The following is a 16,609-nucleotide window of genomic DNA, read 5'->3' on the forward strand; positions in this document are numbered from 1 at the left end:
CTATTTGTCCAAATGCACAATTACACAAATAATTTTTCCCCATAAATCTGTTTATTTTGTTTATTGTCATATTTACTAACTTAAGCATTTCTCTTAAAATTAATTCTGATTGGGGCTTCCCTGGTGGCACAGTGGTTGAGAATCTGCCTGCCAATGCAGGGGACACGGGTTTGAGCCCTGGTCTGGGAAGATCCCACATGCCGCGGAGCAACTAGCCCCGTGAGCCACAACTACTGAGCCTGCCCGTCTGAAGCCTGTGCTCCGCAACAAGAGAGGCCGCGATAGTGAGAGGCCCACACACCGCGATGAGGAGTGGCCCCTACTTGCCGCAACTAGAGAAAGCCCTCGCACAGAAACGAAGAGCCAACACAACCATAAATATATAAATAAATAAATAAAATAAAATAAAATAAAAACTCTGATTGGTATAATTTTTTTTGAGCATTATTTTGGCAGTACCCAGTAATTCCACTTCTAAAGGGCTGTAAAAATACTTACACTATTGCTCAATATAGATGCCTAGGGATATTAACTGCAGCATTACTTATATGTAGAGAAACTGGAGGGACTTCCCTGGTGGTCCAGTGGTTAAGAATCTGCCTTCCAATGCAGGGGACATGGGTTTGATCCCTGGCTGGGGAACTAAGATCCCACATGCCGCGGTGCAACTAAGCTCACTTGCCACAACTACTGAGCCCGCGCTCTAGAGCCCGTGCCCCACAACTAGAGAGAAGCCTATGTGCCGCAACGAAAGATCTCGCATGCCGCAACCAAGACCCGATCCAGCCAAATAAATAAATATTAAAAAGAAAAAAGAAAGAAAAACTGGAGACTCCTTAATGTCCAACAAAAGAGAACTTGTTTAATAAACTATGGTATATTCATATGATAGAATGTTATGAAGAAGTGAAAAAGAGTAAAGTAGAGCCATAGTTACCAATATGAAATCATGTAGCGTTGCATGAAAAATGTAAATTTTAGCGTATATGATCCACTTCCCCCCTCAAGCAAAGAATTCTACATGTGTGCACACAAGAGGGTGCAAGTGTGTGTGTTTAAATGTACATTTAAAAAAGTCTATTGGGGGCTTCCCTGGTGGTGCAGTGGTTGAGAGTCCGCCTGCCGATGCAGGGGACACGGGTTCGTGACCCGGTCCGGGAAGATCCCACATGCCGCGGAGCGGCTGGGCCCGTGCGCCATGGCCGCTGAGCCTGCGCGTCTGGAGCCTGTGCTCTGCAATGGGAGAGGCCACAGCAGTGAGAGGCCCGCGTACCGCAAAAACAAAACAAAAAAAAGTCTATTGGGAAACACACCAATGATTCTGAGAGGTTGAAGAAGAGGAAAAAATGAGAGCTTTCCTTTTATACGCTTCTTCATGTTAGATTTTTCTGTGTGTTTTAAACAGGAAGCATGCAATGTTAACTTCCTGATTTTTATAATTGTAGGTAGCTATACAAAAAATTATGATTGGGGGAAACTGGGTGAAGTATACAAAGGATGTCTCTTAACTATATTTGTAACTTCTTGAGAGTCTGTAATTACTTAAAAAAAAAACAAAAAGAACTGTGAGCATGTATCATTTTTGTAATTATTATGGTGTTGGCTTGATTTTTTTCCCCTGTTTTCAAAAAATCATTTAGAGGGTAATTTTCCAAACTACAAAACAGCTCTAAACCTTTACCCTTAAAATAATCACAAAAATCTAAGTTCAAAATTTATATCAATAACTGAAGAAGGTATAAGCATAAACTACATACCTAGTTAAGCACATAAACTGTAAGGCACCAGAATTATGACACTGAAAGGCAAAAGTCATTTAGGTACAGCCTAATCCTTCCTAATCTAAGCTCTCCCAAAGGGCAGCATACTTTTCTCATATCTGGACCTTAAAGGTAAACTTTGTGAGATGTCTGATCTTGTTATATTCAGGAGTAAACCCAAAAACGTCTTCCTTTAATTCTTTGGCACTTCAAATGAATTTAGGATTGTCTAAGGAAAAAATGCTTGCTGGAGGAGCTGTGTGAACAAGCTGTTGTCCTGCTACCATATCTAGTCAAACATTTGGATACTACAACTTTGGCAAATCCCATTAATACTTTAAGAAGTCAAAGACTTTAAAACTTCTAAAGAAAGTTCCTGTGAAGTAGTCACAGGGACATGTTTAAGCAAGCAGAGTGTGTATACAATATAGTAACAAATACAATGCAAACAAAAGAAGATGTGTTTAATTATAGTGGAAATAATTGTTATTTAAAAGTGCCTTCTTCCTCATCATAAAAGAATAAACTGGACTAGTGGCAAAAGAATTGTATGTTATGATGCCTTAAGATTAGTAACAGAAGACAGAAATTTCAAAGTAAAGTCTTGGCAGACACCCAGTCTCCAAGGCAAGAATTATGGCCTAACAATTCCTTCATAACTTACAAGGCTCATTCATGTCCCTTTAGGTAGAATCCAAAGTTGTTCAGTTAGAGTCAAATACAAGTATATATTTAACAGGTTTCTCCTATCTTCCTCTGGTGAAGTACATCTGAACTTCTTTCCTAAATTTTATAACCATCTGGGGGCATGTTAGAGAGAGACTGTCTGACTATGTATATAAAAGGGTAGAAGAAATTGGGTGAGGAGGATAAAGAGAACAAGGAAGTGGGTTTCCAGGGTACTTCCCTTATTCAGCAATATTGTTAGAAGGAACTATGCTCCTCAAGTTTAACATGATAGAGGTCTGGCACACAAGCCTTGCCATCACCCAGATGAAGTATGGTATACACAAAGAGATGGTAACTTCTGACTCAATCAACTAATGACAGCTGCAATGCAAATTTCACACAATTCACTGATTTTAACAACAAAGATTAAGCATGCGATGAAAAAGATCTCTCCCCAAAGTAAATTATACACCATTTCCCCCCACAGATTTCATTAAATCATTAAAATATATGGTTGAAATAGTTCAGGAAATAGTTTCCCAACAGCACACGGTAGTTATTAGGAGAAGCAGGAATCCATCCTATTTCCTGATTTCCTACATGATAATGTCCTCCTCAACACACCATTTGGATTCTTCAGGGGCTTTCTCGCTACACTCCTTAATTTCCATCCTTTCAGCCAAGGTATCTTTCTGAATCTAATAGTCATGTTTATCTTCAACTTTATCTTCTTTGATACCAACTAACTCATCTCTCTAGCTCTTATTTTATTGTCTAGCTCTTATTTTATTGTCTACTGTTCAATTCTGTTTCCCCAGTGGCTGGCTACATAAGGCACTCAATAAACATTTCTCGAATAAATGAATTAGTAAATGAAGCAATAAATGAAAATCCATCCATACATAATGCCTTTTACTACAAACAGTTCTAGGATTCCGCTAACAAATGTTTAATTTACTTATACACTGCCTTGTTCCAAAGGCATCTTAAAGCAACTTATAAAAATACATGCAAGATAAATACAGCTTGGGCTTCCCTGGTGGCGCAGTTGTTGAGAGTCCGCCTGCCGATGCAGGGGACGCGGGGTCGTGCCCCGGTCCAGGAAGATCCCACATGCCGCGGAGCGGCTGGGCCCGTGAGCCATGGCCACTGAGCCTGCGCGTCCGGAGCCTGTGCTCCACAACGGGAGAGGCCACAGCAGTGAGAGGCCCGCGTACCGCAAACAAACAAACAAACAAAAGATAAATACAGCTTAATAACTGAGAAAAGTCAGGGCCAAGAGAAAGTGAAGACAGGAGAGAAGATAAGGTTAGTATACAAAATGCACGTGATGCTATCCTATATATTTGAGCATTCTACCTCCGTAATGAAGAAGAAAATATAATTAGTTGGATAACTCACAGTAGTTTGAGATAAAAACAAACTAGTTGCTGTGGATAAATTCAACCATTTCTCATACTGAAAACAGAAACCTCTGAGTCTGCATGAAGAAGCTACTGTGAAATATAGTGAACCACAGCATCAGTAATTAAGTAATAGCAATCCATCATCTATACCCTAGACTACCAAAATAATCATCTAACTGTTCTTCCTGATTCTAATTTTGTCCCTTTTCAATCTATTCTCCTTAGAATAGCCAGCAAAATCTTTTTCAAATGCAAATCAGAGAATGATACTAACCTGCCTAAAATCCTTGAATGGTTTCCCATCATACATAACATCCCAAACTCCTTAACAAGGCCCTCAAGGTCCTACATGACTTGGCTCTGATAACCTTCCCAATTTCATTTGCACCTCTCTTTCCCTTGCTCACTACACTATAGCCATACTTTCTCTTCCCTGAGAGCACCTTAGGACTTTTCATTTGCTCCTCCCTCTGCCAGGAATACTATTTCCCCATATCTCCTAATTTCATTCAGATACCTACTCCTTAAAGAGGTTTACCCTTGACAACCCAATCTGAAGTGGTCCACTAACTCCCAGTCACTATTCACGTTAACCAGTTTTATTTTTCTCACAGAATCTAAATGTATTTGAAATTCTATATAAAGCTGTTTGAAATTATCATTGTTTGTTATGGATCTCCCTCCAACAAAACAAGTTTTAAGAGCAGGGATCTTGCCTATCTTTTTCACCACTGTATCACCAGCACTTAAAAGAGTGCCCAGAGCAGGTGCTCAAATATTTGTTTAATAAATAAAGACATCTCTGGAAATGGGACAGCTCTTTGTGATCTGGCTTCATCTGGACAGCTTTCCGTTTCCCTAGAGCAGTGATGGTGAGATAACTGTTGTTAGGTCATATATGATGCCTTTGTGAATCTATTAAAACATTGGACCTTCTTCTCGGAAATATGCACATATAGACAAAATTTTGCATAAGCCTCCTAAAACCAACCTGTGATCCCCAGGTTAGAATCCCTGATCTAAAGGCACATAAGGACCTTTATGCAATGCAATCTATGTTATAACCAATTCCTGCTCGTGGAGTTGAACGCTGAAGGAAAAAAAAAACAGTAAAAAGCTACAAATCATTCCTAACAGATTTCTCTACGAAGTGGTAGAATATCGGAGAAGTCAAATGAGCAATAGTCACAGCTAATAGCTGCTTAGTCTCCTCATGTAGCATATGGTACTGAGAAGCCCAGATTTGGGATTTATCATGAAAGAAAATGACATGTATGTTGATGACATATATAAATAAGAAAACAGATCTGAAGTAGTTTTATGGGTTGCCTTTTTTAAAAATGGCATATACTATACTCCTGTTCCAACTATATGAGATCATACTGGATCAGGATATGGATAGTCAAGTTCCAAAAATTGATAAAGTTAAAAAAAAAAAAACTAAAAAGAATTGGCTTAATATTCAGAATGGTCCATTGACTCTTCTGGGACACAGAGAATCTTCCCTGGGTGCCATTAATAAAAAGATGCATGTATTGGGTCACAAAATGACTTTTAAAAAATATATTCTTTAAATTATGTCAGATCAAAGAAGTGATGGAAGGTAAAAGAGGTTTTTTAGGTGTACAGCTCCTCCTTTGCCTGCTAGGGAGGACTTGGTGACAGGTAAAAGAGGCAAACTGAACAAAGCAGCTTTTGTTCCCCTACCCCTTCTCTTTTTGTATCTGAAGGTGCTTACAGCTAAGTTAATGTGTAAAGTAAACCATCTAGGCAAAAAATTTCTGTAAGTTCTAAAGGACTTTGAAGTTTTTTCATCATGTTTTTAGTACCACTAAGTAGTAATACTATCTTCTTTGTGACGTTTTGGCTTTGTTTTAAGATTCTTATTTTGGAAGGTATTAGGTTTTCTGTCTTAAGGAAAGGTACAGTTATCTCGAAAAAAGTCACTTCAAATGTATTTAATACTAGGAGATGCTCTTTATAACAAACAAAATATAGAACGTACTTTGATTATTTTATCAAAATATCTCTTTCAAAATTTTCCCATCTCATTTACAGTGTATTAGTAAGGGGGAGGGGGGGAAGTAGCAAATATATTCTTTATTTCTCTCCAAGTATGCACACTGTGGCTCAATAACAATAGCCTTGATGATTCACTAAGGAATCTGACAACTGTTAGGATCTGAACTCCATATGAGCTGGTATTTTAATTTCCCCCTTTAATCTCTTCATTCTTCACAAGCAGTCCTGTGTTACTGTCTCATGCTTCTTAAAAACAAGTTATTCTGTATGACTGACTGACTGGTTTACTGAATCTAAGCAGCATTAATCCTCTAGTAATTACCATCCTTCATAAAATCGTCTGAATGTTTTAAAAAAGAGGAAGTTCAACAAATTATTTTTGAAAACTTTCTACTATTTTCATCACTTTTGTACTATTTGTATTTTAATATTTAAATTTCATCTCTCTACTGAAAGGCTTATCTTTTTGCTTTCACAGCCCTATGTTTTAACCAGAACATAGTTCTAGGAATGCATAGAGTAACGCAGTGCAATAGTGGTCCACGTGATTCAGTGTTTGCAAACTGTGTGCCATAGAACACTGATTTGCACGATAGTAAGAGATTCTTTTTTGAAAAGTATTTAGTACTCAAACAGTTTTGGGGGGAAAAAGGGGATACACCTCTATTATAGGACTTCTCAAAAAAGCCTTCAATGTGCCAATGAAATTGTGAATTTACAAGAAAGGAACACAATATTCAGGATTTCCTAAAATTATTTGTCTATAATTTACTTTCTTCATGACTCACTGTTCCAAATAACAGAAGTTTAGGACATGGTGCTTTATTTAAGTTCTGCTCTATATTTAGTCATTGCTGATCACTCAATTAAGGCATATACTGCCTTTGTCTAAATTCCTATAATTCCCCTGTTCAAAATATTTCTTCATCCATAGAAGAACAGTTGGGTTTGGAGCAATGACAACATTTCTTAGAAATAACATATTATTATTTTAGTATCCCTAATGATGACCAAGGTAAATCAAGAAATGTTTGTAATGCTTACACGTTTACTTGAGAAGGCAAAGAAATGTGTCATGTATTTTTAGAAATACTCCCATCAAAAATAATGGAAATAAAAAATTTTTTACTGCTTTTAAAGTATGTTTCTTTACATAGAACATTAACTTACATGTAATATCCCAATTCCAAATAAGGTGTTTCTGTACACCAAAAATATGTTTGAATATAGCTGAATAATTTGCATTCACTTATTCAACATTTATTGATTGTTTACTATGTGCCAGGAATAGGGTTAAGTAATACATGTATGGTAGTGAGCAAAAAAGGCATGATTCTTGTCTTCATGGGCTTGTAGCTTAGCTTTTTTCTTTTATGTTACCTGAATTGTTATGAATACTTGCTCTAGAATTGCTTTATTTTTAAAAATACCTTTGATGTGGTGGGGGTATAGTTAGGCTGCTATTTTAAAACCTCAACTTGATAACTAATTTGCTAATGGGGAATGGCATGAATCATGAAATAAAAGCATACAGTTAGCTGGGGGACAACAGAAACCATTTTACTTGTATATTAGAAGCACATATCATTTATATTTCAAAGTCTTGTGTTTTATAACTATTTTATATTAAAATGCTACGAGAGGGACTTCCCTGGTGGTGCAGTGGTTAAGAATCCGCCTCCCAATGCAGGGGAGACGGGTTCAAGCCCTGGTCCAGGAAGATCCCACATGCTGTGGAGCAACTAAGCCCGTGCGCCACAACTACTGAGCCTGCGCTCTAGAGCCCGCGAGCACAACTGTTGAGCCCATGTGCCAAAACTACTGAAGCCCACACGTCTAGAGCCCGTGCTCCGCAGCCAGAGAAGCCACCGCAATGAGAAGCCCGCACACCGCAACGAAGAGTAGCCCCCCACAACTAGAGAAAGCCCACGTGCTCCAACAAAGACCCAACGCAGTCAAAAATAAAAATAAATAAATTTATTTAAAAAAATGCTATGACAGCCAATTCTTTTCAAAAAATGGTGCTGGGTCAATTGCGTAACCATGTGGAACAAAATCAATCTTGAACCTTACACCCCATACCATGCACAAAAATCAATTCCAGATGGATTGTAAACCTAAATATGAACGGTAAAACAATAAAACTTTTAGAAAAAAACATTTACAATTTCAGGAGAAGGCAAAGACTTCTTAAACTGGACATTAAAAAGAACTAATCATGAAGGAAAAAATGATAAATTGGATTTCATTAAAATTATGAGCTTTTATTCATCAAAAGCCACCACTAAGAGTGAACAGACCAGCCACAGAGCAGGAGAAGATACTTGCAATACACACATTTGACAAAGGAAGGACTCATATTCAGAATATACAAAGAACTTCTGGAAATCATTAAGCAGACAATCCAATAGAAAAAAATGACAAAAAACCTGAAAAGTTTACTCACAAAGGAGGATATTCAAATAGACAATAAATAAATGAAAAGGAGTTCAATTTTATAAGTCATCAAGGAAACGCAGATTAAAACCACAATGTAAAACTATTGTATACTCCCTGGAATGGCTGAAAAGGAAGAGACAACTAATATCAAGTGATACCAAGGATGCAGAGCAACAAGAACTCTTCTACACTGCTGGCTGAAGTACGAACTAATATTCTTGCTTTGGAAAACTGCTTCACAGTGTCTATTCAAACTGATCATATACCTACCCCCCTGACTCAGCAATTCCACTCCTAGGTAAATACCTCAACAAAAATGGGTCTGTTCACCAAAAGACATGCAAAAGAATGTCATGTTAGTTCAAGCTGTAACAATAAAACTGGAATCAATTCATATGTCCATCAATAGTAGAATGTATAAATTATGGTATATTTATATAATGGTAGACTACACAGCAAAGGGAATGAATGAACCATAGCTACATGTAACAACATAGATAAATTTCACAAACATAATATTGAGCAAAAGAAGGCAGAACCAAAAAGTTAACATTGGGGTCAGGGGTGGTGGTGGTAGGTTGAACTGCGAGATTGGGATTGACATATATACAGTAATATGTATAAAATAGATAACTAATAATAACATGCTGTATAAAAAATAAATAAAATTAAATTTAAAAAAGAAAGTTAATACTGCATGATTCCATGTATACAAAGTTCAAAATCAGACAAAATTTATCTGTGGTGTTAGAAGTAACAATAGTTGCTATCCTTTGAGAGGGAGAAGTGCAGTAAGGGGTAGGGGTCTCTTTTGAGGTACTTACTGGTCAAGTTCTTTTTCTTGATCTGTGTGTTACAGAGATGTATTTACTTTGTCAAAAATCAGCAATAGTATGATTTGCCTGAATGTATATTTCAATAAAACATTTATTTGAAAAGTGCTATGAGATCCATACATATTTTGCACAATTCGAATTCTCTCTCAAATCCTCTAAATATAGTTCAGAGGAATGATCACTCCTCTTTTCCCTATTTTGCCTGAAATAAAATACTTGAAAATGGAATCTAATCGTAGATAGAGAAAGAAAAATTGTAATTTTTATGGCACAGGGTTGTAACAGGCAGAAGAAAATGGTATAGAAAAAGAAAATGGCTCATATGTAAGCTAATAAGAACCACATATGTGATTTGCACTACAAAGGCATACCTCTCTAAGGCTTTAGACTATATATTCCCAGATTTTTTTTTTTTTTTTTAGCCGTGCAGCATATGGGATCTTAGTTGCCCAACCAGGGATCGAACCTGCAACCCCTGCAGTGGAAGTGAGGACTCTTAACCACTGGTCCGCCACGGAGGTTCCCTATTCCCAGATTTTTAAAAGGCTCTTCATGTGACAAGGTATCCCATCACTCACTACCTCTGTAGTTCTCTCTTATGTGCTCTCCAATTTGTGAGCGTCCATACCATCATGCACAGTCTTAACAGCCCCAAAGCACAGCAGTCTAATAACCCAAATACCACACTCTGATTAGCGTAGTCTAAGAATTCCCAGCACGCTGTTGGTTCATTTGGAGTTAACTAAAATGACCAGGTCTTTTTCATAATATAAGTCAGATTTCCTACATCCTGTATTTTTAAAAATTTAATTAAAAAAATTAAATACAGCACTTAATATTTTTCTTGCTAAATTTAACTTTTTTGGCTTTGGCTTATCACTCAAGACTACTGAGAGCACTTTGATTTCGTCTTCTATCATCTTAGGTAACTCTTCTAGCTTTGTGTAATCTATACAAATAATTCATATTTCTTCTATGTATTTATCCAAGTCATCATTTAAAAAATATGTTGATCCCAAACTGTCAAAGACAGACATCTAGAGGGTGCTGCCAGAATCCTGACTTAAAGCAGTATTTCCCAAAGTATATTTCATGTAATACAAGCCAAAATTAGTAAGGGATGTGTTCTGTGATGAGTTTAGGTTTACTGCACCATTTCTCAGTCCTTACAATTCTAATGCACATGGTAAGTCTCTAAGAGGGGATTAGAGTACAAACTGTTTCCCAAACTTAGCTGACTTGGAATCTTTTTTAAAGAAATCTTTTCTCATCTTGAGAAATCAGTGTTCCTGGAAAGACACTTCAGGAAAATATACGGTGAAAAGATACATCAGCCAACATTCTTTAGGGAAGAAACTGGTTTATTAGCTTCAAACCTACTTAATTGTATTATCATCCAATCTACCTCAACCTCTCCATATTGTCTGAAGGATTATCAAGATATTGTCAAATGCTGCAATAATATCTTGCCAGTCTAACTTATCACAAAGTGAAATAGGACCAGGTAAAGAGGATTTAGTATTAGGATTATTAGTGAGCCATGGATGCTCAGTCTACTGTGAGAATTATGTTCAATAAGAAGCTATGAAAGTGAGAGATACATTTTTAAAGTTTCCCGCTAAATTGGCTACATTTTTAGAGTTTTGGTGATTAAAAACTAATCTTCAGTGGACTTTCCTGGTGGTGCAGTGGTTAAGAATCCGCCTGCCAATGGAGAGGACATGCGTTTCATCCCTGGTCCGGGAAGATCCCACATGCTGTGGAGCAGCTGAGCCTGTGTACCACAACCACTGAGCCTGTGCTCTAGAGCCCGAGAGCCACAACTACTGAAGCCCGCGTGCCCTGGAGCCCATGCTCCGCAGCGGGAGAAGCTACCACCGTGAGAAGCCTGCGCACTGCAACAAAGAGTAGCCCCTGCTCACCGCAGCTAGAGAAGGCCCGCGCACAGCAGTGAAGACCCAACGCAGCCAAAAATAAATAAAATTTAAAAAACAAAAACAAAAAAACCTAATCTTTAGTTTCCTGGGAAATTCAGTTATATGGGACACCTCACTTTCCAGTGATATTTACTGAAATCTTGCTATGTATTAAGAACGAGTTATTTTAAAAAGTATCACTGAATACTATACATTATACAAAGAGTCTTATAATAAAAACAGTTTAAAAATTTTAAGGTTTTCATACATTGTCAAAAGAATTTTACATATTTTGAAATTCTTTTGAAATCCATTTGAAAGATTACATTTAACAAAAGAGATGGTCTTTGTAAAAGAAAACAGATGCAAGTAAGTATACCAAAGTCCTTCACCAATTAGCGACTTCATTTCAGAACTGGGGGTAGAAGGATGGTAGGCTTTACTTATAAAACATGTATACACAGACAAATCATGTTCAAACGGCACGTTTAAAATTGAGTGAAGTAGTATGCTCACATAATGCAGTACCAGTACTGCTAATCCTGCACATTGTCTATTGGGGCAGTAGGTCTTAAAATGTTGTTGAGATAACTGGCTTCCATTAGCAAGCATGTGATTGGCAGGATGATAAAGTCTTTTCACTCACAGGTCAGCTATTTCCTTTTCTTTAGAAGAGGGCAATTCTGATGATCCATCTTTTAGCTACAGTCTCTCATTGAGTCCCAATTCTCTTGCCTTCAGCTTTGATATGGTTCTAACTTTCCTCTTGTATCAGCTCATACTTGTCATCAACTCCTCTATTCAGAACAGCAAATATCAGGAGTTTGACCTCAGGGCAAAGTCCGGGTGGGCAGGTAAAATTTGACCACTAGACCTACTTCCTAATCTTTCATACCCAGCAATTCATGAAGCAGTATCAAATTCAAACTAAAAAACAGAAGCATGACCCCTTATAAGTACTATGAAAAGGGCTTTTTTGCCTTTCTAAGTATACTTGAAAAGAACTGTCAGCTGCCCTATTAAGACAGAAATGGATCACAGACCAGGAAAAAAAAAAAAAGGAAAAGTGCAGAAATTCAACTGAAATGTAAATAAAAGTGTTAGCACCCTCTTTATGTTTGGTGATATACTACTTCACATAAAAGTGTTAAAATAATATGCTGCTATGAAATATCTTTATGAAGTCAGGAACATAAAAACACTACTGAAACTTAAGGTATCCTTATTTAAATAATCACTGATACTGCTAAAAAACATTATATCACCTCATATGAGATTAAAGTTTTCAAAATGAATTTATTTTTGGCCAATTCCCATATTTGGCATTTCACCACTAAACTGTTTGTAAGTTAATTTGAAAAACAAATATAGGTGAAAAATAACTATCATTATCAAATTATTAAATCCAGGCCTCTCAAATCATAAAATTCAAGTTATATCACAGTGGTCCAGTAGCTGAAGACAAGAATTAGTTGCATCGGGACTTCCCTGGTGGCGCAGTGGCTAAGAATCCACCTGCCAATGCAGGGGACACAGGTTTGAGCCCTGGTCCGGGAAGATCCCACATGCCGCAGAGCAACTAAGCCCATATGCCACACTACTGAGCCTGTGCGCTAGAGTCCACGAGCCACAACTACTGAGCCCACATGCCACAACTACTGAGCCCACGTGCCACAACTACTGAAGCCTGTGCACCTAGAGACCATGCTCCACAGCAAGAGAAGCCACTGCAATGAGAAGCCCGTGCACTGCAACAAAGAGTAGCCCCTACTCACTGCAACTACAGAAAGCCCACGCACAGCAACAAAGACCCAACGCAGCCAAAAATAAATAAATTAATTTAAAAAAAAAAGAATTAGTTGTATCTTCTTGTTTGTTTATTTATTTATTTATTATTTTTGGCTGTGTTGGGTCTTCACTGCTGCATGCGGGCTTCAGTAGTTGTGGCTCGTGGGCTCTAGAGCGCAGGCTCGGTAGTTGTGGCACATGGGCTTAGTTGCTCTGTGGCATGTGGGATCTTCCTGAACCAGGGTTCGAACCCGCGTCCCCTGCACTGGCAGGCAGGTTCTTAACCACTGAGCCACCAGGGAAGTCCCTCTTCTTGTTTTAGAATACAAAAGTACAAGAAGATAGCATAATTAAATTTTAACATTAATAATCAGAGAAAATAATTTAAGCCTCTTTTAAGACTAGAAAAATTAATATGTCAAAAATTAGCTCATCAAAATTTTCTATCCACTACTCACTTCCACTGCATACTAACTACCATACTTTAAAACTGTGTTTTATATTAACTAGTTATTTCTATATAAATCTTTTAACAGTTCTATATACTTGTCATAATAGATTTCAGAATTCTAAATGTTTCATAATAGACTTTTTTATTCACTTAAGTCTCTTAAAGAAATTACCTTGCAGTTGTTAAGTATCCGTCTGCCAATGCAGAGGACATGGGTTCGAGCCCTGGTCCGGGAAGATCCCACATGCCACGGAGCCACTAAGCCCGTGCGCCACAACTACTGAGCCTCCGCTCCAGAGCCCGCGAGCCACAACTACTGAGCCTGCATGCCACAACTACTGAAGCCCATGTGCCTAGAGCCCATGCTTCACAACAAGAGAAGCCACTGCAATGATAAGCCCATGTGCTGCAACGAAGAGTAGCCCCCGCTCACCGCAACTAGAGAAAGCCCGCGCGCAGCAACGAAGACCCAATGCAGCCATAAATAAATAAATAAATAAATAAATATTTAAAAAAAGAAAAGAAAAGAAATTACCTTGATGAGGAAATGTCAATTAGGACTTAATGCCTCTAAGTGCACTACTTGATAAGTAAATCAACCAAAAAGATTTGAGATGTTTATTAATATTTATATGTCTGCCTTCATAACAATTCCCTAGTGAGCTATATGCTTGTAGAGAGGATTTCTTTGCTGTGAAATGATGATTGTGTTTGAAGGAAGAAAGTACCTAGGATCAGAGTTTTCTGCTTTGAACTAACTACCTACCTGGACAAATCAAGGAACAGAATCTTTGCCAACAGCTTTATAAATTATGTGATCCTACAGCAACATGGATGGATCTAGAGAATATCATATGAAGTGAAGTAAGTCAGAGAAAGACAAATATCATATGATATCACTCATATGTGGAATCTAATTTTCAAAAAAATGATACAAATGAACTTATTTACAAAACAGAAACAGACTTACAGATATCAAAAACAAACTTCTGGTTACCAAAAGGGAAACGCTGGGGGAAGGGATAAATCAGGAGCTTGAGATAAACATACACACACTACTATATACAAGACAGATAACCAACAAGGACCTACTGTATAGCATAGGGAACTCTACTCAATATTCTGTGATAATCTATATGAGAAAAGAATCTGAAAAAGAATAAATATATTTGTATGTATAACTGAATCACTTTGCTGTACACCTGAAACTAATACAACATTGTAAATCAACTATACGCTAATAAAAAATTTTTTTAAATTATGTGATCCCATCTACAATCCTACAATGAGATTACAAGCTAGTTAACAGCATAAAAATTCATACAAAACTGAGAAAACAGCAAACAATAAATTTCAAATTTTCTGTGAACAGATTATTTGTATATAATGGGAGCTATCCTTGAATCACATATTCTTTGGACTGGAGACCATATTCATGTAAGTGGTCATAACCTAATTTGGAAATGAATATACCACCAAACCTGTTTCCACCTTGGTAAAGGACTCAGTTTTCTATATCATCTTATTAGGGGCAACAGGACAGCAACAGAGAGAACTCCTTGTAAAGAAAATGGATCTACCTTCAATAGTAAGAATATCTTCTAATAAACTGAAATGGAAGTTCAGAATCCACTTTCTTCATTTTCTACTATCTTCCCCTTAACTTAGTAAAGCTAACCATCTGTAGATCTAGGTCACTCATAATAGTGTTTCTTGTTTGGCATAATACATGAGCACCAATTGTAAACAGAATAAATATGAATATATTTTCATATGTATTTAGGTTATAAAAATATTTAGGTTATTTCATATTTATGTTATGACAATATTTCATAAATACGTTGTTCAGTGCTTTACACATTATAATTGGGAGACAGAACGGCTTTTTCAATTTTCTTCTAAACTTGACTTGAAATACCAGTTATTTCCATACACAACTCACTGTCTTATAAGTATTCCTAGTCAGTTTGTGGGTATTGTGCTTCTCTAAAGGATTGTTAGGCTCCATAAGGATGAAACTGTCTCTTATATTACTTTTGTGTCTATTTCAACCATATCTCCTCTCTCCAAATAATCAATACTTAGCATTTCATAAATATTTATTGAACACTGGCTTGGAATTAGAAAAAGCAGCTCTGTGTTCAAACATTTATTAAAATAAGAGCTCTTTAACTGCTCACAATGGTCCTGTTCCAAACATCACTGTGGAAGAGTTCTATTCATACCAATGGTGGAGCCCCATCTCCAGTTATCTCCATCCCTCAAAGGGGATGGGACCATTAATAGACTGATATCACCGTGACTTTCTTTTAATTCCATCTCCATTTGGTTCTTCTTGCCAAGGGCAGCAGTCACGCCTGTTGTCAATCCTAGCACTCCTAAGCCCTCTAACTTGGATCTACCCCTCCTCCACACTCTTGTGCCTCTCAGCTTTATTAAGCTCCTTAATCCTATGATTAAGAAAGAAAAGAAAAAGGAGGAGGAGGAAAGAGGAAGAAACGAATAAGAAGCAAAATCATGAGGGAGATGGAAAGAGGTAATATGAAGAAAATAAAGAAAATGACAATAGAGAAGTTAAAGAGTAAACTGAATAGAAGAAATTTAAAAATCATATTTGTTATTATACTTAGAGTTATGTGACTAGAAAAGAATTACATAAATGTATAATTAATTACCTTTAAAAATTAGTTTTATCCTTCTTTCTGGAAGCATACAGAAAAACTATAAAAATAACATTCTTTACACTGACAACATTTTAAGCAAGGGGTTCCTTTCTAGGTTGTAATAATTTACATTTAACTTGGGTCCTAAAACTAATGTTACACTACCAATTTTCATATACGACCATGAAATCATTAAGAAATAACTTAAGCTTCAAGTGTTATTAAACCAAAGTATAAAGTTTTTATTTATTCATGTGCTTTGCAAGTAATAACTAAGTTAAATATTCACCAATAAGAATGCCCCATGAAGTTGAGACACTGAATGGGTATAGGTTCAAAAGAAGGACCAAATACAGTTATCAAAGAAGCACTTTTCTAGGGCTTCTCTGGTGGCGCAGTGGTTGAGAGTCCGCCTGCCGATGCAGGGGACACGGGTTCGTGCCCCAGTCCAGGAAGATCCCACATGCCGTGGAGCGGCTAGGCCCGTGAGCCATGGACGCTAAGCCTGCGCGTCCAGAGCCTGTGCTCCGCAACGGGAGAGGCCACAACAGTGAGAGGCCCGCGTACCGCAAAAAAAAAAAAAGAAGCACTTTTCTAAAGAAAAGTTTTTTCAAGGCAAACAAGCATTCCTGTAGCATTTAAAAAAAAAAGGTGAGAAG

The 16,609-nt window shown here is 37.2% G+C and overlaps 1 protein-coding gene across 6 annotated transcripts in view; it reads right to left on the bottom strand.

The window, feature by feature from the left end:
* Positions 1–16,609, bottom strand: part of EXOC6 (exocyst complex component 6) — a 318,511-nt gene that overhangs the window by 19,228 nt on the left and 282,674 nt on the right. The gene's annotated exons all lie outside the window — the stretch shown is intronic.

This window comes from Delphinus delphis, chromosome 16 (genome assembly GCF_949987515.2).
Source record: "Delphinus delphis chromosome 16, mDelDel1.2, whole genome shotgun sequence".
In the NCBI taxonomy this organism is placed as follows: domain Eukaryota; kingdom Metazoa; phylum Chordata; class Mammalia; order Artiodactyla; family Delphinidae; genus Delphinus; species Delphinus delphis.